The following is a 25,456-nucleotide window of genomic DNA, read 5'->3' on the forward strand; positions in this document are numbered from 1 at the left end:
GTGTAGGGGCGTCCCTTTGCCCAATCACATCAATTAGCCATCATGAGGATCTTTACAGAGGTAATCAAAGTAAGGTCCAGTGGGCCGTCACCCACGATGACTGCCATCCTTGTGAAAAGGGAAATCTGACACAGAGACAGGGAGGAAGGTGTTGGGAGGAGACACAGAGAGAAGATGGCCATCCTCGGAGCCAGGAGGGAGGGGGTGGGGACAGACCCTAGAGGGACCCAACCCTCTGACACCTTGACTTTGGACATCTAAGCCTCCAGCCCTGAGACACAATAGTTTCTGTTATTTAAGTCATCTGGTTTGTGATACTTTGTTATGGCTTAGTACAGATTTAAATTAACACAGATTTCATGAGATCATAATTCCCTTGGTGTGGTTTCAGCAGATAACAGCAATACATCATTATTTTGCTCTTCAGTCACCGCAGATTATGGTATTGTCCCTAGGCATGACAGCAGATGGTGTGTTGCTATTTCAGTCAGCAAAGCATTTTCATAACCACAATCTCCTTTGACCCAGACCAGAGCCTACCAGAGGAGCATTCTTTTTCTTTCTTTGCCTTGCCACGTGGCCTGCAGGATCTTAGTTCCCCGACCAGGGACTGAACCTGGGCCCCCTACATTGGGAGCAGGGAGTCTTAACCACTGGACCACCAGGGCAGTCCTGAGATGGGCATTCCCCCACCTCTGGGTTAGGGGTAGGAACAGAGGTTCAGAGAGGCCAAGCCAGTTATTCAAAGTTGCATAGCTCAGAAGCGGTAGACCTGAAGCTCAAATGGTGGCCTTTGGATACTAAATACCACACTATTTTAGTGAAAATATGATGCTTTTCACCTCTGTGGACATGTCAAATATCATCTTCCCTCTTTAAAATTTGAAAAGGCTTGAATCTTGTGGCATGCTGAGCCGGATTTTTTTTTTCTTTCTTCTCCTAAATCCCCTGAGAATGATTTAATAATCCCACTTGTTGGAAGACCTCTGATGGCTGAAGACACCTACTCCACCCACGTCTTCATTATCAAATATTTATCAGGAATTTAGGCGCCCGTGTTTATGTGCACAGAATATCTCTTCTCCACTCAGAAGCTTTGTTTACTGACAAAATGGACTTTCTCGGGACACAGTTTGATTACTGACAAATCCAACTGCAGAACTTTGGACATGTTGGATATAATTGAGTTTTTCCATCATTAATTCTTCTCAGATATTAATTCAACATCATGATGTGAGAAGCGCCAAACAGTTTCCAGGAAGCTGCTTGACTTTAGTCAGCAGGAACAAATGCAAGATTAGTGCACTTTTTCCTTGGGTGACCTGAGCTTGTTCTTGGCACCCGTGAGTGCAGAGCGCTGGTTGTCTCAGGGTTTCAGTGGCTTCTACCCAGGGGACTTATTAGTTCTGAACCTTGGGGATAATTCCTTAAGAATGTAATTCTTTTCCTCCCTGAAAGAACAAAATGTTGCTTGTGTTGGGCTATTCTTGTTATGGGATAAAACCAGCAGTTCCCAAATTATGGCATCAAAAAGGTCTGTAGGTTGGGCTGTCAGAGTCAGGAAAAGACAAGCAAACCAAAATAGACAACAGCAACCCCTCCTCCCCCACTCCCAGGATGCCCCAGTTAAATTTCAATTGCCAATAAACAAGAAATACTTTTTTAGTATAAATATGTCTCTGATATTGAAAATACTAAAAAAAAACAAAACAAAACTATTGTCTCCAGCAACTTTGCCTGTAAGATTATACAGGGGGTAGAGTACTGATAATTTATCAGTATTTCAAAAGTCTATGAAAACTGTCCATTTACCTAAGTGAGACTTCAGAGTTTCCTGAAAATGTTAAATGTCCTTGATTTTGGTTGGGATTTTCTTTGAACCAGCTCCAAAGCACCGGTCATCTCATGCTGAAACCATAATTATGTTACCATTTTTGATGACTTGTATTCCAGGGATCATGCAAAGTAGATATATTATCTCATGTCATCCTCAAAATCAGAGGCTGGAGAACCATAGCCTGCAGCCAAATCTGATCACTGCTTATTTTGTAAATGAAATTTTGTTGAAACACAGTCACCTCCTTATTTTCTGTATAGTTTGGGGCTGCTTTGATGTTACAACAAGTTGAGTAGCTGAGATAGATCATTGTATGGCCCACAAGACCTAAATATTTATTATTTGGCCCCTTACAGGGAAAGTTTGCCTACACTGGTTCAAAACCATCTTTTGAAGGAGTTACCTGTGTTCTCATTTTCAGAATGAAAACATAGAGACCCACAGGTTCGTAATTGGGTAAATTCTCACAGGGCTTCCCAGGTGGTTCAGTGGTAAAGAATTCGCTTGCCAGTGCAGGAGACAAAGAAGGCGTGGATCAAATCCCTGGGTCGGGAAGATCCCCTGGAGGAGAGAATGGCTTCCCACTCCAGTGTTCTTGCCTGGAGAATCCCAGGGAGAGAGGGGCTGAGCCCACGGGGTCACAAAGTGTCGGACACGACTGAGGAACTGAGTGCGCCTGCACACGAGGTCTCACCACTCTTAGGATTCAAACCGAGCTCTGTTGAATTCCACAACTTCTGCTCTGACTATAGCTGACCCTACTAAGGCTGACGGTCAGTTATATGTATCCTTAAATGGGTTTTACAATGGGGAAACTGACTTCTGATTTCTTATTGAATACTGTCCATCTCAAAGACAAGGCAGATTGCATGGGGTAGTGGTTAAGCAGCCAGGCTCTGGAGCTACATTGCTTAAGCCCCAGATCAACCCCCTAATTTCTCTGTATCTTGATTTCCATCCCTGTAAATTATAGAGGATGATAACACCTATATGCATGATTGTTATTGGGGTTAAGTGAGACGATGTCTAAAAAATGGGAAGAACATTTGACGTGTGGGTCACAGGGCGTTTATTATTTTTATTTCAAATAACTATTATTTCAAAATAAGGGTGAAATAAAGAGTCTGGAGAAGTTGGGAGCATTTGCCATGGTTGGGTGGCAGAGCAGCTCAGCCAGACGGCTCGGAGAGCACGGTGGCCCCTGCCTGTCAGATCCCAGCGAGGAGAGACAGCTGTCTGGCTTCTTCATGTCGGCATGTCTCATTTTATTTGCTTTACAGTGCTTCACAGATAACTTCATTTTTTTTTTTGTAAACTGAAAGTTTGTAGCAACTCTGCGTGGAACAAGTCAACCGGCACCATTTTTCCAACAGCATTTGCTCGATTTGTGTCTCTGTGTCTCGTTTTGGTAATTCTTGCAGTATTTCAGGCTTTTTCGTTGTTACTATATTTGTTATGTGATCTGTGATCAGGGATCTTTGATGTTACTGTTGCAAAAAGATTATGCAAAAAGACTTGCGGATCGCTCAGGTGGCAGCATTAGCAATCGTGTGTTTTAAGGTAATTTTAGTTTTGAGTGCACTGGGTCTCTGTTGCTGCTGGGGATCTTTCTCTAGTTGCATGCGGCGGGGACTGCTCTTTACTGCTGTGCACAGGCTCAGTACTGCAGCTCTTGGGCCCTAGAGCATGGGCTTCAGGAGCTGTGGCCCTCGGGCTTAGTTGCTCTGGGACATGTGGGATCTTCCCAGACCAGGGATCAAACCCATGTCCCCTGCATTGGCAGGGGGATTCTTAACCACTAGACCACCAGGGAAGTCCAGTCGTAATGTATTTTATTTTATCTTATTTTTTTCATTATGTATTTTAAAACTAAGATATACACACTGATTTTGTTTTTCTTTTATTATTTTACTTATTTTCCTGTACCACACAGCAGGCAGGATCTTAGATTCCCAACCTGGAATCAAACCCAGGCCCCACAGTGAAAGCACTGAGTCCTAACACCTGGATCACCAGGTAATTCCCTGTACACTGATTTTTAGATATAATACTATTGCAGACTTGATAGGCTACGGGAGAGTGTAAGCACCATTTTTATATGCACTGGGAAACTACAAAGTTTGTGTGATTTGCTTTATTGAGATATTTGCTTTGTTGCAGTGGTCTGGAATCAAACCCACAGTATCTCTGATGTCTGCTGGTAAGAGCTGTCTTTGTTCTCAGTATGCCTTTTAGTGCTTGGTTGGCCGTGTTTGCCTTGGGAAGGCGTGTTATGAGATGTTACAGCATGTTCATCCAGTGCTCGTTGGACGTTAAACCCCTTATTACTATTACCCTGGATATTTATAGTCCTAATATCCACTGCCAGGGGCTCCAAATTGACTAAAAATAGACCCAGCCTGTCAGAGAATGACCTTCCTATATAACACAAGACAGGCAATTGTCCTCAGAAACATCTCAATCTGTAATTTAATCTCAGGAAAAAGCTAGGAAAAAATCAGTTTTTACCAGTATTCTTCACCCTCCAAAGTATATTTTGTGTATGGAGTCACTATGAATAAAATCTTTATGCAGAGCATGCTAAATATATTAGAATAGATTTGATCTTTTGAGGACATTAGGAGATAAAGTTGTTCCCTGAGAGTAGTGGGAGTGGAAAGGCTTGAAAAGACTGGAAAAATTTGCGACATTATATACAAACTATTCAAGGGTTAAGTCAATATGTAGTAACTAAAGATATGGCCAAAATTCTCCAAGCAAGGCTTCAACAGTATATGAACCGAGAACTCCTAGATGTTCAAGCTGGATTTGAAAAGGCAGAGGAACCAGAGATCAACTTGCCAACATCTGTTGGATCATAGAGAAAGCAAGAGAATTCCAGAAAAACATCTACTTCTGCTTCATTGACTACGTTAAAGCCTTTGACTGTGAGGATCACAACAAACTGTGGAAATTTCTTAAAGAGATGGGAATACCAGACCACTTTACCAGCCTCCTGCAAAACCTGTATGCAGGTCAAGAAGCAACAGTTAGAACTGGACATGGAACAATGGACTGGTTCCAAATTGGGAAAGGAGTACGTCAAGGCTATATATTGTCACCGTGCTTATTTAACTTACATGCAGAGTACATCATGAGAAATGCCAGGCTGAATGAAGCACAAGCTGGAATCAAGATTGCCAGGAGAAATATCAACAACCTCAGATATGCAGATGATACCACCCTATGGCAGAAAGTGAAGAAGAACTAAAGAGCCTCTTGATGAAAGTGAAAGAGGAGAGTGAAAAAGCTGGCTTAAAGCTCAACATTCAGAAAACTAAGATCATGGCATCCAGTCCCATCACTTCATGGTGAATAGATGGGAAAACAATGGAAACAGTGAGAGACTTTATTTTGTGGGGCTCCAGAATCACTGCAGAAGGTGACTGCAGCATGAAATTAAGAGATGCTTGCTCCTTGGAAGAAAAGCTATGACAAACCTGGACAACATATTCAAAAGCAGAGACATTACTTTGCCGATAAAGGGCCATATAGTCAAGGCTATGGTTTTTCCAGTAGTCATGTATGGATGTGAGAGTTAGACCATAAAGAGGACTGAGTACCGAAGAATTGATGCTCTTGAACTGTGGTGTTGGAGAAGACTCTTGAGAGTCCCTTGAACTGCAAGGAGATCCAACCAGTCCATCCTTAAGGAAATCAGTCCTGAATATTCATTGGAAGGGCTGATGCTGAAGCTGAAGCTCCAACACTTTGGCCACTTGATGCGAAGAACCGACTCATTGGAAAAGACTTTGATGCTGGGAAAGATTGAAGGCAGGGGGAGAAGCGGATGACAGAGGATGAGATGGTTGGATGGCATCACTGTCTCAATGGACATAAATTTGAGCAAGCTCCAGGAGATGGTGAAGGACAGGGAAGCCTGGCGTGCTGCAGTTTGTGGTATCACAAAGAATCAGACACAACTGAACGACTGAAAAACAACAAAGACATGGCCAAGACTGCTGGAGACTTTGCTTTGCAAAAATGAAGTAGTATGAGCGTGCATGGCCGTTATCAGCAGGGTTTTGCAATTTCCTAGTGTGTCTTAGGGGCTTCCCTGGTGGCTCAGTGGTAAAGAATCTGCCTGCCAATTCAAGAGATACAAGTTTGATCCTTGATCTGGGAAGACCCCCTGGAGAAGGAAATGGCAACCCACTCCAGTATTCTTGCCTGGATGATCCCACGGACGGAGGGGCCTGGCGTGCTACAGTCCACGGGACGCAAAGAGTCGGACATGACTTAGACCCTAAGCTACAAAGAGTGTCTTGGGTTCATGGAACAGAAGCCAGAAAGTAGCATTATTTTTCTAGGGCTGGGATTTAGCCATCCTCTAGGATCTAGAAAATTCTTGAGAGGCAGAGGGAGAAGGCCCTGGCAACCTTGCTGCCATTTCAGGGCCGCCCGACCCCCTTTCCCCTCTGTCTCTGTCCGCTGCAGTCGGGTACGCTTCCCCTCCGCTCTCGTCAGGGTCTTCTTCCTTTGTTGATCTGCTGAACCAACAGTAGCTGTGTGTCAGGCTCGGCGGCTGAGAGACGAGAGGTGAGGACTTGGTTCCTAATCTTGGAGCTCGCAGTCTGGTGGGAGAGGCGTGCATGCCCGGAATTACCTCCTGAGCCTGAGCTCTAACTGCTTGCCCACAACAGGCCAACATTTGAGACTCGAGTTGTCGCGGGAAGGAGTAACAACTTTATTGGGAGCGCCAGCTAAGAAAGAAGGTGGGCTTGTGCCCTAGAGAACCATCCTGCCTGAGTTGTTCATAGACCTTGGACTCCTTTTATGCGGAAGGGGAGGGAGTGAAGTCGGACACGTCCCGGGCTCCCATCAGCCCCTGGAGGGGTGTGTTCATTTCTTCCTCCCTGGAGTCAGGCACAGGTTGGCCTGGTCCGGATGCTCCTGTGAGCCAAACAGAGGTGTTTTAGCTTAATGCTCGTTATGTGGGAAGCAGGGTTTCCAGAGATGGGCCGTTATGTATAATTTAAGCCTATAGGGCCACATCCCTGTAGTAATTAACTTCGGTGTGTGTGTGCATGCGTGTTCAGTCATGTCTGATTCTTTGTGACCCCATGCACTGACAGCCTGCCAGCTCCTCTGTTCATGGATTAACTTAGAAGAACAAGATTCTTCCCAAGAATTAACAGGGGAGACGAGACTAAAACTAAGCTCCAAAAAGCAGGTAGACATATTGGGGAGAGAAAGAGTCTTTCCTGGAATAGGCATGTAAATAATAATAATAATAAAGGTTCTTCCCTGGTACAGTTAGGGTAGAGTGTTACAGTGGCAAGGTGTAAAGGTCTAGGGAGAAAGAGAATAAAGAAGCGTGTGTGGAAGGTGTGTGGATGGGGTCAGGAAGGCCTCTCTCTGAGCCGAGAACTGAAGGCTCAGTGAAAGCAGAAGTCTGATGAGTTAGCATCCAGACTCAACCAGCTAGTCAATGGTAGCCCTGAAGTTTGAACCTAGGTTTGCTTGACTTTGAGAACTCTTTTCATTAAATCTTAACCAAAAAGGGATTATACTTGCTCTCAAAATGTTTACATTTAGCTCTGTTGTCCTCTCATGATTCAGCTTGGACAAGAATAAGGAGAGAAATCATTTATTCCTTCTTTACCCATTCTGATCATTTACCATGGATTGGCCATGATGCGCCTGCAAGGGCAACGTGCAGCTGTGGCCCGCGCCCCCAGGACTGCTGAGAAAAGCACTGTTAGCTGGAGCTGGGGCGGTGCAACCAGAGCCCACAGGCTCTTCAGATGCGTCTCAATGCCCTCTTTGCTCCAAAGGGTTCCTGCCCTCATCAGAATGCGAGACACGTGCGTCCCTCTTGTTTATTCTTTTCATTCCTGGGCAAATACAAGTCTAATAAAGAGGCAAACAAGTGTGTCCAGGTCAAAAGTCCACTCTGGAAGGTGGATATCTTGGGGAGGTTAGGCTGATGCTAGCAGGTAGCCATTGCACTGTGCAGCTCTGTGAGGTTCAAGGGTGATATTGCCTGCAGTGCTAATTACTCACTGCAGCCCACTGCCGAGGGAGGCTGACCAAGTTTGAAGGTTAGCATTGGCAGCCATCTTTCTTGGGTATTTAGAGTTCTGTCTGTCTGGAAAATGCAGCTGATTTAGATGGAGGAATTTTAACAGTTTCTGTGCCAGATGTTGTGGAACTTTTGGGAGATGCTGGTAGGGCAACTCTGTCCTCGAGGAGCTTTCGGTTTAGTCGGAAGAATTTCTGAGGTAGCAAACAACCGAGGGGGCAGGGTGAATTTAAGCCACTCAGGCCAGCTTCTCTCCACCATTACCATTTAGTCTTGAGCAAATTATTTCTTCTTTCTGAGTCTTGCTTTCTTCCTCATAAAAATAGGATGCTATAACTATTTTGCTCAATATGTCAGCAAATTTGGAAAACTCAGCAGTGGCCACAGGATTGGAAGAGATCAATTTCATTCGAATCCCAAAGAAGGGCAGTGCCAAAGAATGTTCAAACTACTGTACAATTTCACTCATTTCACATGCTAGCAAGGTTATACTCAAAATCCTTCAAGCTAGGCTTCAGCAATATGTGAACCAAGAACTTCCAAATACATAAGCTGAATTTAGAAAAGGCAGAGGAACCAGAGATCAGATTGTAAACATTTGTCAGATCACAGAGAAAGCAAGGGAATTCCAGAAAAACATCTACTTCTGCTTCATTGACTACACTAAAGCCTTTGACTGTGTGAATCACCTCAAACTGGAAAATTCTTAAAGAGATGGGAATATCAGACCACCTTACCTGTCTCCTGAGAAAACTATATGCAAGTCAAGAAGCAACAGTTAGAACCGGACATGGAACAACAGACTGGTTCAAAATTGAGAAAGGAGTTCATCAAGGCTGTATATTGTCACCCTGCTTATTTAACTTATATACAGAGTACATCACACAAAATGCTAGGCTGGATGAAGCACAAGCTGGAATCAAGATTGCCAGGAGAAATATCAACAACCTCAGATATGCAGATGATACCACTCTAATAGCAGAAAGCAAAGAGGAACTAAAGAGCCTCTTGATGAGGGTGAAAAAGGAGAGTGAAAAAGCTGGCTTAAACTCAACATTCAAAAAACTAAGATCATGGCATCTGGCCCCATTTCTTCATGGCAAATAGATGGGGGAAAAAGTGGAAACAGTGACAGATTTTATTTTTATGGCTCCAAAATCACTGTGGACGGTGACTGCAGCCATGAAATTAAGACACTTGCTCCTTGGAAGAAAAGCTATGACAAACATAGACAGTGTATTAAAAAGCAGAGACATCTCTTTGCTGACAGGTCCATATAGTCAAAGCTATGGTTTTTCCAGTAATCATGTATGGATGTGAGAGTTGGACCGTAAAGAAGGCTGAGCGCCAAAGAATTGATGCTTTTGAACTGTTGTGTTGGAGAGGACTCGAGAGTCCCTGGACTGCAAGGAGATCCAACCAGTCCATCCTAAAGGAAATCAGTCCTGAATATTCATTGAAAGGACTGATGCTGAAGCTGAAGCTCCAAGACTCTGGCCACCTGATACGAAAAGGCGATTCATTGGAAAAGACCCTGATGCAAGACTGAAGGCAAGAGAAGAAAGGGGCAACAGAGGATGAGATGGTTGGATGGTGTCACCGACTCAATGGACATGAATTTGAGCAAACTCTGGGAGTTGGTGATGGACAGGGAGGCCTGGCATGATGCAGTCCATGGGGTCACAAAGAGTTGGACACGACTGGGCGACTAACACAGGCTCCCAGCACACGGGAACTGTTATTGTGCTGGTATCATCACTAGGGATAGTCAGTGGTGTGCGCCAGGCCAGGAACCACTATAGAAATTCTGCTCTTGCCTCCGACACTCGGTGACGTTTGTTGTTAGCACTGGCATCTCATCAACAGTGTTGTAGCTGGGTGAAACAACGGGGCCATTGTCCGTAGTGAGGTCACATGAGATCAACTGTAAAAACAGGAGTTTCAGAATTTTTATCAATTCTCAGGAAGAAGGGGAAACAGCTGCAGGAAGGGAAGAAAGCCTGGGGCAAGGAGAAAACAGGGTCCTTTGCAAAATATTTTGTCACAAGAGGCCACGGGCTATGTCTCTGACTAAGGTTTACCCAGCTCCGAACCTAGAAGGCATACAGAAGCAGCTGCTTTGATCAGATAACACAAAAAAAGTACGTTACTATAATGGTCCCAACCTGTATTTGGTGCCGAACTGAGAAACAGCTTTACAAAATCTGTTCTATTTGTGAACTGTTAAAGGCCCTATGGGATAAAACCCTCAACTGCCCTTCAAGGGTGAGATTAGAGGAATTTCTTTTAAAAGTAATAAAATATAGCATCGTGGACTATAGCAAGAACTATTTATTAATAGAAGCTGGACTCTGGTTAGGCAGACCTGAGTTTGAATAAACTTGTGTGAACTTGGGCAAATTACTCAAATTTCTATGGGCCTCTGTCAAGAAGAGAAACCACTGTGTACTTTGCAAGGTTGAGAGAATTCACGGAGCTCATTCCTGAACAATGTCTGGCACATCCTAGGGGCTCAATAGATGGTAGCTGTTGTTCTCAACAGTGAACGCTAGGCGGATTATTTTGCTTAATCCCTGCAATAACCCTATAAGGAAGATACTGGGATTCTCCCATTTTTACAAGGTCTAGAGAGGTTTTCTAACTCAGGCAAGGCCACACAGCTAGCAAGCAGAGTCACCACTCCAAACAACCCCAAGATCCCAGGATTTTCGTAATGAGCAAGTTGTATAACATCTCTCATAAGAGCAACAGAAGCTTAGCGGCTCAACAGAAGGCCCAGAACTTCCGAGTTCTCTTGCATAATACTCCAGTGGCAAGCTGAGGTTATTGGACTCCAACTTTGCAGTGGCTCTCTGTTTACAGAGGGTTGTAAGAGACCTCCCAGCCTTGTACTGGGTCTTGTATAAGACATTCCAGCCTTGTACTGGGTCTTATATAAGACCTCCCAGCCTTATACCGGGTCTTGTATAAGACCTCCCAGCCTTGTAGTGGGTCTTGTATTAGACCTCCCAGTCTTCTACTGGGTCTTGTATTAGACCTCCCAGCCTTGTACTGGGTCTTGCATTAGACCTCCCAGTCCCATACTGGGTCTTGCATTAGACCTCCCAGCCTTGTACTGGGTCTTGCGTTAGACCTCCCAGTCTTATACTGGGTCTTGCATTAGACCTCCCAGTCTTATACTGGGTCTTGTATAAGACCTCCCAGTCTTGTACTGGGAGAGGCAGTGTAAGATCAGCCTGTCCTATGGCTCTCTTCTAGCTCCGTCTGGAAGTAGATTCCTTCATCTCTTAAGTCCATCAAATGATTTTGTGAAAGGTATTCTCCTTTTCTTAGCCTCGCCCTGACCATGTTCCCTTTAATTGTGTGCCTACATGCATGCTCATTCCTGTTTGACTCTGGGACCCCATGGACTGTAGTCTGCCAGGCCCCTCTGTCCTTGGGATTTCCCAGGCAAGAACACTGGAGTGGGTTGCCATTTCCTTCTCCAGGGGATCTTCCCCATCCAGGGATGGAACCTGGGTCTCCTGCATTGGCAGGCAGATTCTTTACCACTGAGCCAGCTGAGAAGCCCTTTAATTGATATAAATTAAATTGCACATGCCATAGGTATTATATATCTATCTACACCTATCTATGTCTATATGTATATTTCTTTCAGGAGATGAAATAGTAAGAACAAAGTGTATTTAGGATCCTTACCATTCCTTTGGATTTATTCAGGAAAAATAAAACCAAGTTTAGTTATTAATTGAGTAGCTCTTTGCTGGTCATTACATGCAGAGAGAACTCAGCTCCCTAAGAGAGTTTTAAGAAGAGAGAAAAATAATAGATGCCTAGAGTTGGAAAGGACCATACTTGTTGTATAGTCAATTTTCCTTTAAATTTAGATACTGTAAAAGGCCCAACCTTTTCTTGAATAGTAACCATGAGTTCATTTTCTGTAAGAGAACTCTGGCAGCATGGATGGCTGGAAAGTTTGTTTTATTGTGAGATAAAACATGCTTCTCTGTACCTTCCAGTTTTGCTCATGGAAGTGCAATGCCCTTCGAGTATCTGCGAAGGACAAACACACCCGCCTTCTCCCATCGTCCATGTAAAGCAGCAGGATGCTCGGTCACAGGCTCCCCACCCACGGGCCAGAAGGGGAGCCGTTAAATAGCCCTCGTCTAAATATTAGGCAGAGTGAGCCTTTTGAAACCGCACTGCCTGCCTCCGATCGCTGCAGCTGGTCCTCAGCCCGCCCGCGGGAAGCGCAGCGGCCCCCTCTGACCACGTGCTCCTCCCCGACCCAGAGCTCGAGCCCCTCTCTGCCGTCGGCTGCAGTTGCCCCCTCGTCTCCCAGTCACTCCGGCCGCACTGGGCTTTCTGAGCACGCGGACTGTCTCCACCCCAGGGCCTTCCCACCTGCTGTTTCTCCCAGGAGACGCCTGGTTCTGCCGTCTGTCCATCCAGACTTCTGTCAGGAGCCCTTCTCTCCGGGAACGCTTTTGTTCCCATCCCGCCGAAAACAGCGCCTCCCGGCCCGCTCTGTCCTCTGCTCAGCTTTGTCTCCTTTATCAGGAATCTTACCTGATAGTTTATTCTATTTCTCTCCCTCTAGAATGTGAGACCCACCAGGCAGAGGATTTGTTTTTTGTTTTTTCCCCCAATTTTTTTGTTTGTTTGTTTATTCATTTGGCCACACCAGGTCCCAGCTGCGGCATGCGGGTTGTTGTTTTTTATTATTATTAAGTTTATTTGTTTTTGTTTTTGGCTGTGTTGGCTGTCCGTTGCTGCACAGGCTTTCCCCTCATTGCGGTGCATGGTCTTCTCACGCGGGGGCTTCTCTCGTCTGGGGGCGCGGCTCTGGAGCGCGGGCTTTCCTAACTGGGCCATGGGCTCAGTACTTCTGGCCACGGGCTTAGTTGCTCCGCGGACGTGGAGTCTTCCCGGATCAGGGGTCGAACCCATGTCTGCTACAATGGCAGGCGGATGCTTTACCTCTGAGCCACTAGGGAATCCCCAGGATTTGTTCTGTTCACTTTGCATTTCCAGTGCCAGATGCATACTAAGTGCTCAATAAAAGTTTGTTAGATGAATACGCGGATGAACGAGTGGGCCAATGCACTGGGTGGCAGGGGCGCCCATCACCCTGGTCACGCGTCTGCCCGCGGTGTCTGTTTGCGGTGACTCAGATGAGACGTCCCAAGGGAAAACGGTCCCGATGGCGTCCAGGCAGCGCCGCGCAGCTGACCTTTTCTCCTCTGGATCTGAGCTAGTTGTTTATTAGAGGATCTTGAGGAAAAATGGGCTTCCCTGGTGGCTCAGCTGGGAAAGAATCTGCCTGCAATGCGGGAGACCTGGGTTTGATCCCTGGGTTGGGAAGATCCCCTGGAGAAGGGAAAGGCTGCCCACTCCAGGATTCTGGCCTGGAGAATTCCATGGGCTGTATTTTCTATGGGGTCGCAAAGAGTCCGACAGAACTGAGCAACTCTCACTTTCACTTTCAAGGTGAAATTAGGTTATTTAGAGTTGTGGTCAAGCAGGGGTGCCTTTAGAACTTGCAGATAACAAAAACTCCTGACTTCGGAGGAGGTATTTTTAAGACCCCATTTTCTTTTTTTTGAAGACTCAATTTTCTTTCTTTATTTATTAAAACATTTTGTCTGCGTGGCATGCAGGATCTTAGTTCATCAACCAGGGATCAAACCCACACCCCCTCCATTGGAAGTCTTAACCACTAGACCACCAGGGAAGTCCCCAGTTTTTTTTTTTAATGAGAATCGTTTTCAATTCTGGTCTCTCTTAGTATGAAGCTACAGACCTGAATTTTGTATTCTGTTGTATTCAATATTGTATTCGGTATACGAAGAATGTTATCCCCGACAGATCTAGCTATTTTTTTTTAAATCTCTTGACTTCAACCTGTCAAGATATTTTTGAATTTTGTTCGGTCCAGGTCTATAGTGTGTGGTAGCTAGCTGTCACTGAATTATTGCATTCAAGAATATACGCCATATCCCATGATTTAGGAATCAAGAAGCTATCATCTCTGTCACCCCCATAGAGGGCCTAGGAATCTGGAGAATGGACAGTGAAATAATGTTTATGAAAGCCTTCCATTTCCACAATCTTGTTTGCCCAGAGTAATAGCTAAGAGGGATTGGAAGAGAGATCCCGTCTTAATTATGCTGTCCAAATCTCATGTGCATGAAGACAATCTCAGTAGCATAACTGGCAGAGATCTAGAAACTGTGTCTATAATTCATCCTACAAAAAGTCTGCAAGATAGGAGAATTCCCTGAAAGTGGCGTGGAGTAGAGATTGAAGGAGCCAATTCTCAGTATCTTCCACACATAACCTTTGCGTACCTCTACAAGTAGAACTCACAGGAGTGTGTTTAGCAACAGTTGACTTCCATTTCTTCCAATTAAAACATGCTTTCTTGTTTCAGTATCCCTGATACATAGTGCTTGGCACATGGCCTGGTGGTTCAGCAGTGAAGGATGTGCCTGCCAGTGCAGGAGACACGGGTTCAATCCCCTGGAGAAGGAAATATCAGCCCACTCCAGTGTTCTTGCCCGGAGAATCCCACAGAGGAGCCTGGTGGGCTACCGTCCATGGGGTCACAAAGAGTTGGACACGACTGAGCCAGTAAACAACAACCACAGCACTTTTGCTAAGCGTTAGCTTATATTATAGTGCGTGCTTGCCAAATCTGGGTTGCATCAACACGATGTGCATCTGCAAAACTCTTCCATTCGAACAGTTGGAGCCCTCGTCTGACAACGACCTCCATTCTCTCTGGTGTCTTAGGGACTTTGAAATGACATGGCTATGATGCCCACGGCTCTGATCGCCTCCTCGTTACCAACTGATTCTTTTTTTGGGTCAGAACAAGGTCAGTCTAGAATAGACATTAATCTGTGGGTTTTGATATGTTCTGAAATAGGAAACATTTTCAAGATTTATCAAACGTTTATCAGATCCTCTGCTTTTAATAGACTTATGTTTCTTCTAGAAAATAGTTGAAATTCCCATTCCTTTAAAATCTTGCCAGTTTTGTAATCCTCATTGGGAAATCATGGAGAAAAGAGGACTCTTCCGCTTAAAATGCATTTGAACTTGGGCAAGTTGCCCAGTTCAGTTTATTTTCTCATATATTGACAGTGGTAATACTCTGAAGGCTTTATGAAGGTTAAATAAGGCAGTGTATGTAAAGGTCTTCAGTTAACGTTGCCTGGCGGAGGGCAGGCGCTTACTAAATGCCAGTGCCATTCGTGGAATGTCTTCTCCACGCCAGATGTGATGCCGCTCATGCAGACGTGCTTTTCCCGTTTCCCTCTCCCAGTCCTGAACTGCCCTCATCTCCCAACCAAGCTGCCCATACTTGAGTGCTTGTGACCTTGACTAAGAGGAATCTTTCCATTTTATTGATTGCAAAGTGGGGAGAGTGAGTGAGCCTTAATTCTTCTGACTTATAATTCTTCACTCTTCTAACATTTTCTTTAAAAGAGAAGTGTTCTTCAAATGCACAACATTGTTCTTTTTTCTTTTTTTAAATGAAGTACAGTCAACACATCACATCATAGTCTTTTCAGGTGTGTAATATAATGATTCAGTATTTATATATATTGATCAATAATCACCACAGTAGCTCTGGTTGAGATCTATCACCACACAGAGTCAGAAATCTTTTTTCTCATAAAGAAAGCACTTAAGATCTACTCTCTTAGCAGCTTTCAAATAGGCAGTGCAGTATTACTATCTACAGTCACCGTGCTGTACATGACATCCCCGTGACTTATTTTACAACTGGAAACTTCTCCTTTTTGATCCCCTTCACTGGCTTTGCCCACCCTGCTTCTGGAAACCTTCATTCTGGTCTCTGCGTCTCTGCGCTCTCTCTCTTCTAGAGATCGCTCCTATCAGTGAGAGCCTACGGTATCTGTCTTTCTCGGTCTGACTTTATGTCACTTAGCATAATACCCTCAAGGTCCATCCATGTTGTTCCAAGTCATCGTTCTTAAATTCCCCACACAGTCCTGCAGACTCTGGTTACAGTTTGTTGCCATTAAGACTCAAACCCCTTGAGATCTGTAGGCGAAGTGACGGCTACAGGGCCCTAGGTTTTCTTCTTAGACCATTTTATTTGAAAGTCAGATGAAGCAGAAACTGATGAAGCAGAATGGCAGAGACCCTGAAGTGCTCTGAGAGTCCCAGGAGCTCCTCCTATTTTTAGAAAAGTAGAGGGCTTCATCACATCGAGGCTGGTTAAAATAGGTCCACACCGCAACGCAAACGCTTCAGTTTTCCTGTTAATTATCAGGTTTGGAGGGTAACTGAGGTGACTCTGAAGACACTTTTGAAGGCATTGACCCGAGCTGCAGATCAGGATTAATGTTCCTTTTCTGCAGGTCCAGATGCTTTGAAATTTGCTTCACTGTGGAAATAATAACACTAGCGTGCTCACTGTCTCTCTTTTAACAGCATTTTTGGAGCTATAAACCAGAAAATCCATCCTTTAAAACTGAGCATTTCAGTGGTTTCTAATACATTCACAGAGATGTGCAAACACTACTATGATGTAATTTTAGAGCCTCTTTGTCACCCCAGAAGAAAACTGCATCTCCAAAATCAGTCAGTTCCGCATCACCTGACCACCACTGATTTACCTTCTTTCGCCGTGGCTCTGACTACTCTGGCTAGTTCACGTAAGTGGATTCATACAGTGGATGGCCTTTATATCTGACTGTTTTCACTTAGCATGATGTTTCCAAGGTTCATCCCTGTTTTAGCATGTATCAGGACTTCATTCCATTTCATAGTTGAGTAACATTTAATTGCATGAATATACTGCTGCTGCTGCTGCCGCTAAGTCGCTTCAGTCGTGTCCGACTCTGTGCAGCCCCATGGACGGCAGCCCACCAGGCTCCCCGTCCCTGGGATTCTCCAGGCAAGAACACTGGAGTGGGTTGCCATTTCCTTCTCCAATGCATGAAAGTGAAAAGTGAAAGTGAAGTCGCTCAGTTGTGTCCGACTCTGCGACCCCATGGACTGCAGCCTACCAGGCTCCTCCGTCCATGGGATTGTCCAGGCAAGAGTACTGGAGTGGGGTACCATTGCCTTTTCCTGCATGAATACACTAAATTTTGTTTATTCACTCATCAGTTGAGAATTCTGCTGTGAACATTTATGAACAGGATTATGTGTGGACACAAGTTTTCAATTCTCCTGGGTATATACCTAGGAGTAGAATTGCTGGGTTACATGGTAACACTGTGTTTAACACTTTAAGGACCTGACAAAAAGTTTTCCAAAGAGGCTGTAACCATTTTATAATCCTATCAGTAATATATGAGGGTTCCAATTTTTCCACACCCTTCCTAATACTTATTATTTTTTGTCTTTTTAATTTTAGCCATCCCGTGTGCTGTGCTCAGTCACTCTATCATGGCCAACTCTTTACGACCCCATGGACTGCGTCTGAAGCCTGCCAGGCACTTCTGTCCATGGGGATTCTCTAGGCAGGAATACTGGAGTGGGTGGCCATGCCCTGCTCCAGGGGATCTTCCCAACCCAGGTCTCCCACATTGCAGGTGGATTCTTTACCATCTGAGCCACCAGGAAAGCCCTTAGCCATCCTGGTGGGTGTGAAATAGTACTTATTTCACTGTAGTTTTGATTTGCATTTCCCAAAAAATAACAACAGCATCTTTTCATGTACTTATTGACCATTTATATATTTTCTTTCTAGAAATGTCTATTATACTCCTCTGAACATTTGAAAGATTGGGCTAAGTGTCTTCTTTTGCTCACTTGCAAGAGTTCTTGATATATTTGGATACTAGACTCTTGTCAGATATATAATTTGCAGATTTTTTCTATCTTTTCATTTTCTTATCATCTTGACAATAATATTTTCCAATCCATGAACATAATTGTTTTCCCATTTATTTAGGTCTTCTATAATTTATTTCAATTATGCTATCTAGTTTTCAGTGTACAAGTCTCACACATCCTTGGTTAAATTAATTAAGTATTTTAGACTTTTTGATACTGTTATAAATGCAGTTGCTTTCTTAGTTTCATTTTAGATTGTCCATTGTGAGTGTACAAAAATACGACTGATTTTTTTTATCATGCCATATTCCTGAATTCTTTTATTGTTGTTGTTGTAGTTCTAACATTTTAAAAACAGATTAATTAGGATTTTCTATATAAAAGTTCATGCCATCTGTGAATAGAGATTATTTTACTTGTTCCTTTCCAATTCAAATGTCTTTTATTTGTTTTTCTTGCCCAATTGCTTCGGCTAGAAGTGCAGTGCTGAGCAGATCTGGTGGGAGAAGGCAGCCTTGTGTTGCCCCTGATCTTAGGAGGAAAGAGTTCCGTCTTTCACTATTAAGTATGATGTTAGCTGTGAGTTTTTTGAAGAAATCTATTATCAGGCAGAAGAAGTTTCTTTCTATTCCCAATTTGCTGAATGTCACTATTTGTTGTCTGATTTAAGGGGAATCACAGAAATAGCAGTTCTGCTTCCTCCCCAAGAGGGTCCCATTGTGCCCCAAACGTGTGATGGTGCCCTTCCAGTAGCAAGTATAAACTTCCTTGTAGGTTTGAGTTCAATAGCTTCCTTGAGTGGAAGCTCAAATTCTTGGGACTTTCCATTTCAAACAGAAGGTTGTTATTGTCACAGTTGAAACCTGTGTCTCTGGAGCCCTCTCCAGAGTCACTGCACCCTTTGCCAAATACGTGCAGCCCATTTTCTCTCATGGCTGGAGAGAATGTGAAGAAAGTGGTTCATAACATTTTCAGCTGAAACCTACACGCCATCTCTCTACAAGTAAAGCAAATTCTCCTAGAACCTTTGTCACTACTAAGCACCTACTAAGCACCCAGCACTTTGCTGCCTACTGAGATCATGAGAGTAGATGATGTTTATCCTGCTGTATTTAATAAAGGTTAGTATTTGTGTATTTCTTGTGTTCAACTACTGAGATACCTGTTCCACATGCGTTGTATCATTTGATGTTTGTATCAGTCCTGTGTGATAAGAACTGTTACCATTTTTGTTATGAGAATTCCGAGTTTCAGAGCGGTTAAGCAAGGTCTCATGCTTGAAGGTGGCAGACCGAGGTTGGTTGGACTCCGGAGTCCAGACTTGAAGTCTCTATACCAGGTGGTGTCCTTCCCCTGCTCTCTGGGAATTTATATTCTTGTTGCCGAGGCAAGAAATGCTGAAGCGAAACAGGCAGCACTGAAGGGACAAGCAGGGACTGTCTTGGGCAGAACCTGCGGTCTCCTGAGGAGAGGACCGGGTGAGGGGCTTCCGGTCAGGGGGCTGGCCTTGGCGAAGGCCACGGCTTGACAAAGGCTTGAGGGACTACAGTGGGAGAGCAGCAGGGCTGAGAATCAGCGTGAGGGGAAGCGTGGAGATGACCTCGGACTTTGTGGGGCCCGAGTCTGACTGGAATGAGAGCTTCTCTCAGTCATCAGGGAAAGATCTGGTCTGGGGGTCATTTGGGTCATATTTTGAGGTGTGTGTAGGTATATGAATGGGCTTCCCTGATGGCTCAGACAGTAAAGAATCTACCCGCAGTGCAGGAGACCTGGGTTCGATCCCTGGAGCAGATCCTTTAGAGAAGGGATGGCAACCCACTCCAGTATTCTTGCCTCGAGAATCCCATGGACAAAGGAGCCTGGTGGGCTACAGCCCATGAGGTTGCAAAGAGTTGGACTCAGCTGAGTGACTAAGCACACACATGTAGGTGTATTAATACGACAGCAAAGGGCGGGGTTTAGAAAAGTGTTTAAGTAGTGGAGTTGACTTAGTTATTGATTGGTTTCTTTCATTTGTTTCTATAAATTGCACTCCTTGAATTCCCATATTTCTGAGAAAGTACCATAGGCAGAAGGGAGGTGGTTGCTTAGATGGGATCCTGGCTTCCCAGTCCCAAATTTAGATGTTGGTATTCATTTTGAGATTTTATTTGAAAGTAAGGTATTGATGCTTAAAAAAAGGGTTTCAAACCACTGAGTTCGCCCAATAATCCTGCTTTACAGATGAATAAACATGGGCTTAAAGGGACACAGCTAGTTAGTAAGAGAACAAGACTTCAAGTTCAAGGCCCAATTTCTTTATGCCAAGTCCTTCACTGGACAAACATTTATTGTCTGTCTGTTAGATCCCAGGAAAGATGCAAGGCTCTGTGGCATGCAGGGTGACTGGTCAGTGTGTTTGAAGTGACCCTGAAGGATGGAGATACCTAAAAAGGGATTACAGATGAAATGGGAAAGCCCTTGCTCTGTGTGGGAAGGGCAGAAGTCAGGGTGGGCTTCACAGAAGAGTGGCAGCTGAAGTGAATCCTCACCACAGTGCTGGAGTCGGCCAGGGAGATTAGGTGGAGAAGAGCGTTCTAGGCTGAAGCAACAAGGTGTATCAAAGGACGAAGGTGTGAGAAAGCACAGCTTCATCAGGGAAGAGCAAATCGTTCCCTGATTAAGAAACTTACCCTTTATTAAGCATTCCTCTGTGCCAGGCGTTGTACTAGGCAGTTTACATGGATTATTTCATGTAATGCTCCTAAGAGTCCTGTGAGCTGGGTACAGATGAGAGAACTGAGTCTTGGAATGGAGAAGTAATTCGCCAGAGGGTCACGTAAGGTCCAACTGCTGAGCAGTGGTAGAGCCAGGATCAGAGTCTGGGGAGCTTAGTTTTGGATTTGGAGCCCTGTGCGCCTCGCTAAGCAGTTTGGATTCTATCCTCTGGGTCAGTGGGTCTCAAATTTGCAGCAGAATCACCTGATGGGCCTGTTAAAGACTCTGGGCTCTACCTTTGAGTTTCTGAGACCCAAGAATTAGCATTTCTAACAAGATTCCAAGATTCCAAGTGATTCTGACCCTTTTGGGGATCACACTTCGACTGGAAGGTTTTCAGTTTAGTGGGGAAATCATCACATTTGCCTATATTTTATGCAGGGCTCTCTGGGTAAGAAATAGAAAATGAATTACAGATTGGATGAGAGAGACCTCGGTGGGATGGTGTCTGAAGTGGGCAGACAGTGCAAACGGGAAGAACAGTTATTTCTTCTCTTATTTGTTTGTTGTTAGCCTTTAATCATTATCTGATCATTCCCACATTTACATATCTGGATCTGATTCTGCTCCTTGCTTTGTCTCTTATACTAGAATAGTTATTTCTAACATGTGTTCAGAAGACTGAAGATGAAAAGATGAATCTAAAAGTATTCATACGGGAAGATAATTTAGGTATTCATGGCACTCAGTAGTCTCTGATAAAGGATGGTAATAATTCTGATTAATGACTAGGATCTGCAGACATGGTGCCTGATTCGAAGTAAGAGATGAAAGGACTGTGACAGAACAAAGGTGGTTTTAAGGTTTCCCTGGAAGGAGGCTGGAGAGGGGGCTGGTTGTTCAGTGGCTGTGCTTTGGGTGTGTTGACTTGAGGCCCTTGTGTGGCCTGGTGGAGAGACATCATCTGTAGTGGAGGGGGACTGACCTGGCTCAGGAGGCCCACTTTCTAGACTGGGCTCAACCCTTTATTCTACCACTGTGGGCCATCATCTGTCATTTGAGCCTCCATTTCTTCTTCTGCTGTGTTGGCCAAAAAATTCTTTTGGGTTTTTCCGTAAGGTGTTTTTGGCCAACCCAATACAAGTGGGGTTCACGATGGCCTCTCAGCCTGCTTATGTGAGACCGGAGGATAAAGGATGAGAGTTCTCAACCTTGTATTGATACTTTTAGTTAAATGATTTTCTCCAGTCATATAGCCACCCATCTATGCTCAGATGTTCACAGTTCACTTGGCAAAGTTGACTCAAACGACTTCCATTTGCCTGGATTTTTACATGCACGTTTCGGAGTAGCAAGAAAAAAAAAAAAAGACTTAAATTGAGTTTGAGTTTTACAATGTTTTATTATAAGCTATAGTTAGGAACAAAGCTGAGCTATTTCCTGGGGGTGATTCTTCTTAAACCTCAATAATGAATAAATGTATTTTCAAGTGTTTCAAGTCTACTGTAACTTTACTTTAAATCAACTGCCTCAGAAGAGTTTTGAAACCACTGACACATGTTTTAAAGCTATTAGCAAGATTCCTTATTTTAACTATTTAATTCTAGAGTGTTAGCAAATGGATGCATATTGCTGCATCTTTCTTATAACCCAATGAAAACCTAAGAAGTGACCTTACAGGCCATCATGACCATTAGCTATTCATTCACTCACAAATCACATTTAACACCTTCCTGCCCCTCAACCTCCATACACAGTGCATGAAAAAGTCCTTTTCCCAGCTCTCCCAGTTTTCTGCCTCTCCACTGGCACCATCGTTTTCCTGATGCCATATCTCACTCACTGGCTTTTGTCTGGATTACCGCCATTGTTTCCAAACTAATCTACTGTATCCATTTTGACTCCCTTCAACTCATATCCACACTGTACAGAGGTTAAGGCTTCATATCTAATTAAGCTTCCACTGATTTAAGCCCTTTAAAGGCTTTCCAAAGCTTTTAGGATTGAGACAATACCGCCCTGCATGACTGATGAGGCACCACGTGGACTGACCTCCACTAACCTCTCGGGTCTTATTTCACCCCAGGCTCCCTTTATCTCCCTGCACTAGTCCAGTGGGTGGTCTCTGGCTGGATGCATTGTGCCTCCAGTCTGTGCAGAGCCTTTGCATATCCTGTTTGCTCTCCCTAGAATCCTTTCCTTCTCTCTTACCTCGTTACTCCCCTCTACCCTCATATCACAGCTCAGCTGACACTTCACGAAGTTTTCTGCGACCCTCTTGACCACATCAAACCTGAATCATGTGTTCTCATAGCATCACTGACCCCTATACATCTACGCTTACGACAGCTGCAACTTTCCGTTTATTTCTGTGTCTATGTGAATTATATGGAGGCTGAGGGACTATGTTTGGTTTGGCTCCTTGTGTAGAACTAGTGCCCGGAAGAGTGCTTGGCACACAGTAGGAGCTAACGAACATCTGTGCAAAGAGTGCATGTTCTTAGAGAGTGTTCCGGTGCAGGGGCTCATGCTTAGATCCCATTGAGAGTACATGTAATGCATAGATGTTTATGATATAAATTGAAGTCATTGAAAGAGGTGACAGTGTTGATTTCAACTTTCAACTGTGTGATAACTAAGAACACAAGTCCTGCTGGCATTTGAATAGGCGTATGCCACTTCTCACTGGCGAACCCCCCAGGGACCATAGATTACTCGTAAAACTTTGCCTCTGTGGTTTAAACTCTTAAGTGGAGTCCACTTTATACACAGGCAGTCCTGGATTGTGAAAACAATTGAGCCGGCTTGTTTTTGTATTAGCTGTCATGATTTTTTGCTCCATTAAGACTGGCAAATCCCTTTTGCAGAGGCTGTTGTATGGTTTTTATTCTGAATTTTCTAATAGTTCTCAACCACAGCAGAATTGAAAAATAAGACTTAACTCAAAGAGTTTTAAAAGGGTAGGAAGAATGCATGTAGGTGCTGTTTTCTTAATTTCCTGGTGTTTGTGCTGTAGTGACTGCTTACGTGTTACCTCTGAAAATCAGGTGATCAGTGACTGTCTGGTAGTCTTAGAAGTGCTGTGGGAATAGACTCAAGTCAAGGCACCGTCATTGTAGTTAATTCTGCATAATGAGAAGCTGGATATTGATAAAGTTTGAATCCGTTCATGAATGCTTCATAAATACGGTAGGAGGCAAGAATGACAACCCTCAATTACAGATTTTTCAAATCTCACTGTTGACCTCAAACCCTTTTACCTTAATCAGGGCTTGGAAACAAGGACTCACAGAAGCACATCATGAAAAGATGGACTGTGCATTTGCATAAATGCAACTACTGTATTACAATTAAGCAATACACACCCTGGCTGCGTCGTACCACCAGCAAAGTAAATAAAATACTGTTTCACTGATTACAGTTTGGAGATGGAAGAACTGTGGGGGAACCACCATGGTTTGCCATTAAGGGATATAAACTTTAATGTCCAATTAGTAGTGGATGCTATTAGTGATATATTAAAATTACATTATGATTTAGTCCAGGCAAGTCAACATTCAGGACATAAGTTAATTGACTCAGAGTAATTTATTCTAATGCTCTTTTCTTACATTATTTGCATCAGAACGTGGCCTTTCCATTGCTTGCATCAGAAGAGCCTATTGTGTTAGCTCTTGCCTGGCTCTAAACTTTCCCTTTCTTCTCCTCACCTCCTGGAGCTAGTGGTTCGGAATCTTGGGGTTTAGACCATAAGCATCAACATATTAAACAAGTTTCCAGGGTCATTCTTATGCCCAGTAAAGCTTGAGAATCACAGAATGATTTTTCAGGCCTGAGATTGTTGTTAAGATTTGTTTGGGTTTTCTTCTGCCAGGGGGCAGTGTTCTCTGAAATATGGCTGGATTAATAAACCAAGCTGAAAGTTAATTTTAGTCTTTCTCATATGCTTTCTTATTTACTGACCCAACCACAAGTGACCTTACACCCAAATCTTAAATACCAGCACAGGTGAACTTTCTTGATTTAGTTTTGTTATAAAAGGTTTTGGACTCTATTTCAGTCATTTTAGTTGAATTTCTAGACGTGCAGTATGCATTATCAGGTTTTTCAGTTTTCTCAATTTTAGATAATGAGGGCTAATTTTATTTTATGGTTGGTTAGATGCCCGACATAGGGACTTGGGTCATCCCCCTGACAGTTAATTTGTAATGATGTCTTTTAGTTAAGTTCTTTTAGTGAAATTCTTTGTAACAATGGTTAGGTGGTGTGTGTGTGTGTGAGCGTGTTCTCTGTGCACAATGACCAGTAGTAGATAAAGTTCTTTGGCTGAAAGGTTATCAGAAATAGAGGTTGAGTTCAATCCTCTTCGATAATTGGTAACAAGTGCTGTACAAAAGCCAATTATGGATCAAGCTGGGCTTCCCTTGTGGCTCAGACAGTAAGGAATCTGCCTGCAATGTGGAAGACCCAGGTTCAATCTCTGGGTTGGGAAGATCCCCTGGAGAAGGGAATGGCAACCCATTCCAGTATTCTTGCCTGGAGAATCCCATGGACAGAGGAGCCTGGTGGGTTACAGTCCATGGGTCTCAAAGAGGCAGACCGGACTAAGCAACTAACAACACATTTCGTTTCTCTGACTATTACACTTAAGACTTTTTTCCCCCTGCACAGCTACTCTGCATGTCAAAAAAAATGAATGAATAATATTCAGCTTCTGAGTCTAATTACTTTTCAAGGGGAGCTTTTATTGTCCTCAAGCTGGATTTCTACCATCAAATATCAGACAGATTCTAAAGTTGTTGGACTCCATTGAGGGCTGGTGAGGCTGGTGAGGAGGTTGAACATTTGGACCACTGTGGCGTACAATGCAGTCACAGGATTGCCTTGGTATTTCCCTTTTAGCTGATAGTTTTCCTCTGTAAAAGCCTGCATCTTGAAACTGAACATCAAGAGTAGAAAAATCTTACGTGGGGTTAACATCTTTCATAAGCCTTGCTAAACACCCGACCCCAAATCATTTCAGTATGGCGTGCAGA

General features: G+C 43.9%; 1 protein-coding gene across 27 annotated transcripts in view; it reads left to right on the forward strand.

Moving 5' to 3' along the window:
* Positions 1 to 25,456, forward strand: part of ENPP2 (ectonucleotide pyrophosphatase/phosphodiesterase 2) — a 132,413-nt gene that overhangs the window by 13,321 nt on the left and 93,636 nt on the right. For 2 of the 27 annotated variants that reach the window (XM_081504880.1, XM_081504879.1), the window contains exon 2: positions 16,371 to 16,594. The exons of the other annotated variants lie outside the window; for them this stretch is intronic. The gene's annotated coding sequence lies outside the window, so the exon portion shown is untranslated. The remainder of the gene's footprint in view (positions 1 to 16,370; positions 16,595 to 25,456) is intronic. 27 annotated transcript variants of the gene reach the window in all.

Source organism: Giraffa tippelskirchi, chromosome 6, assembly GCF_054371585.1.
Source record: "Giraffa tippelskirchi isolate mGirTip1 chromosome 6, T2T-mGirTip1v1.2.pri, whole genome shotgun sequence".
Lineage (NCBI taxonomy): Eukaryota > Metazoa > Chordata > Mammalia > Artiodactyla > Giraffidae > Giraffa > Giraffa tippelskirchi.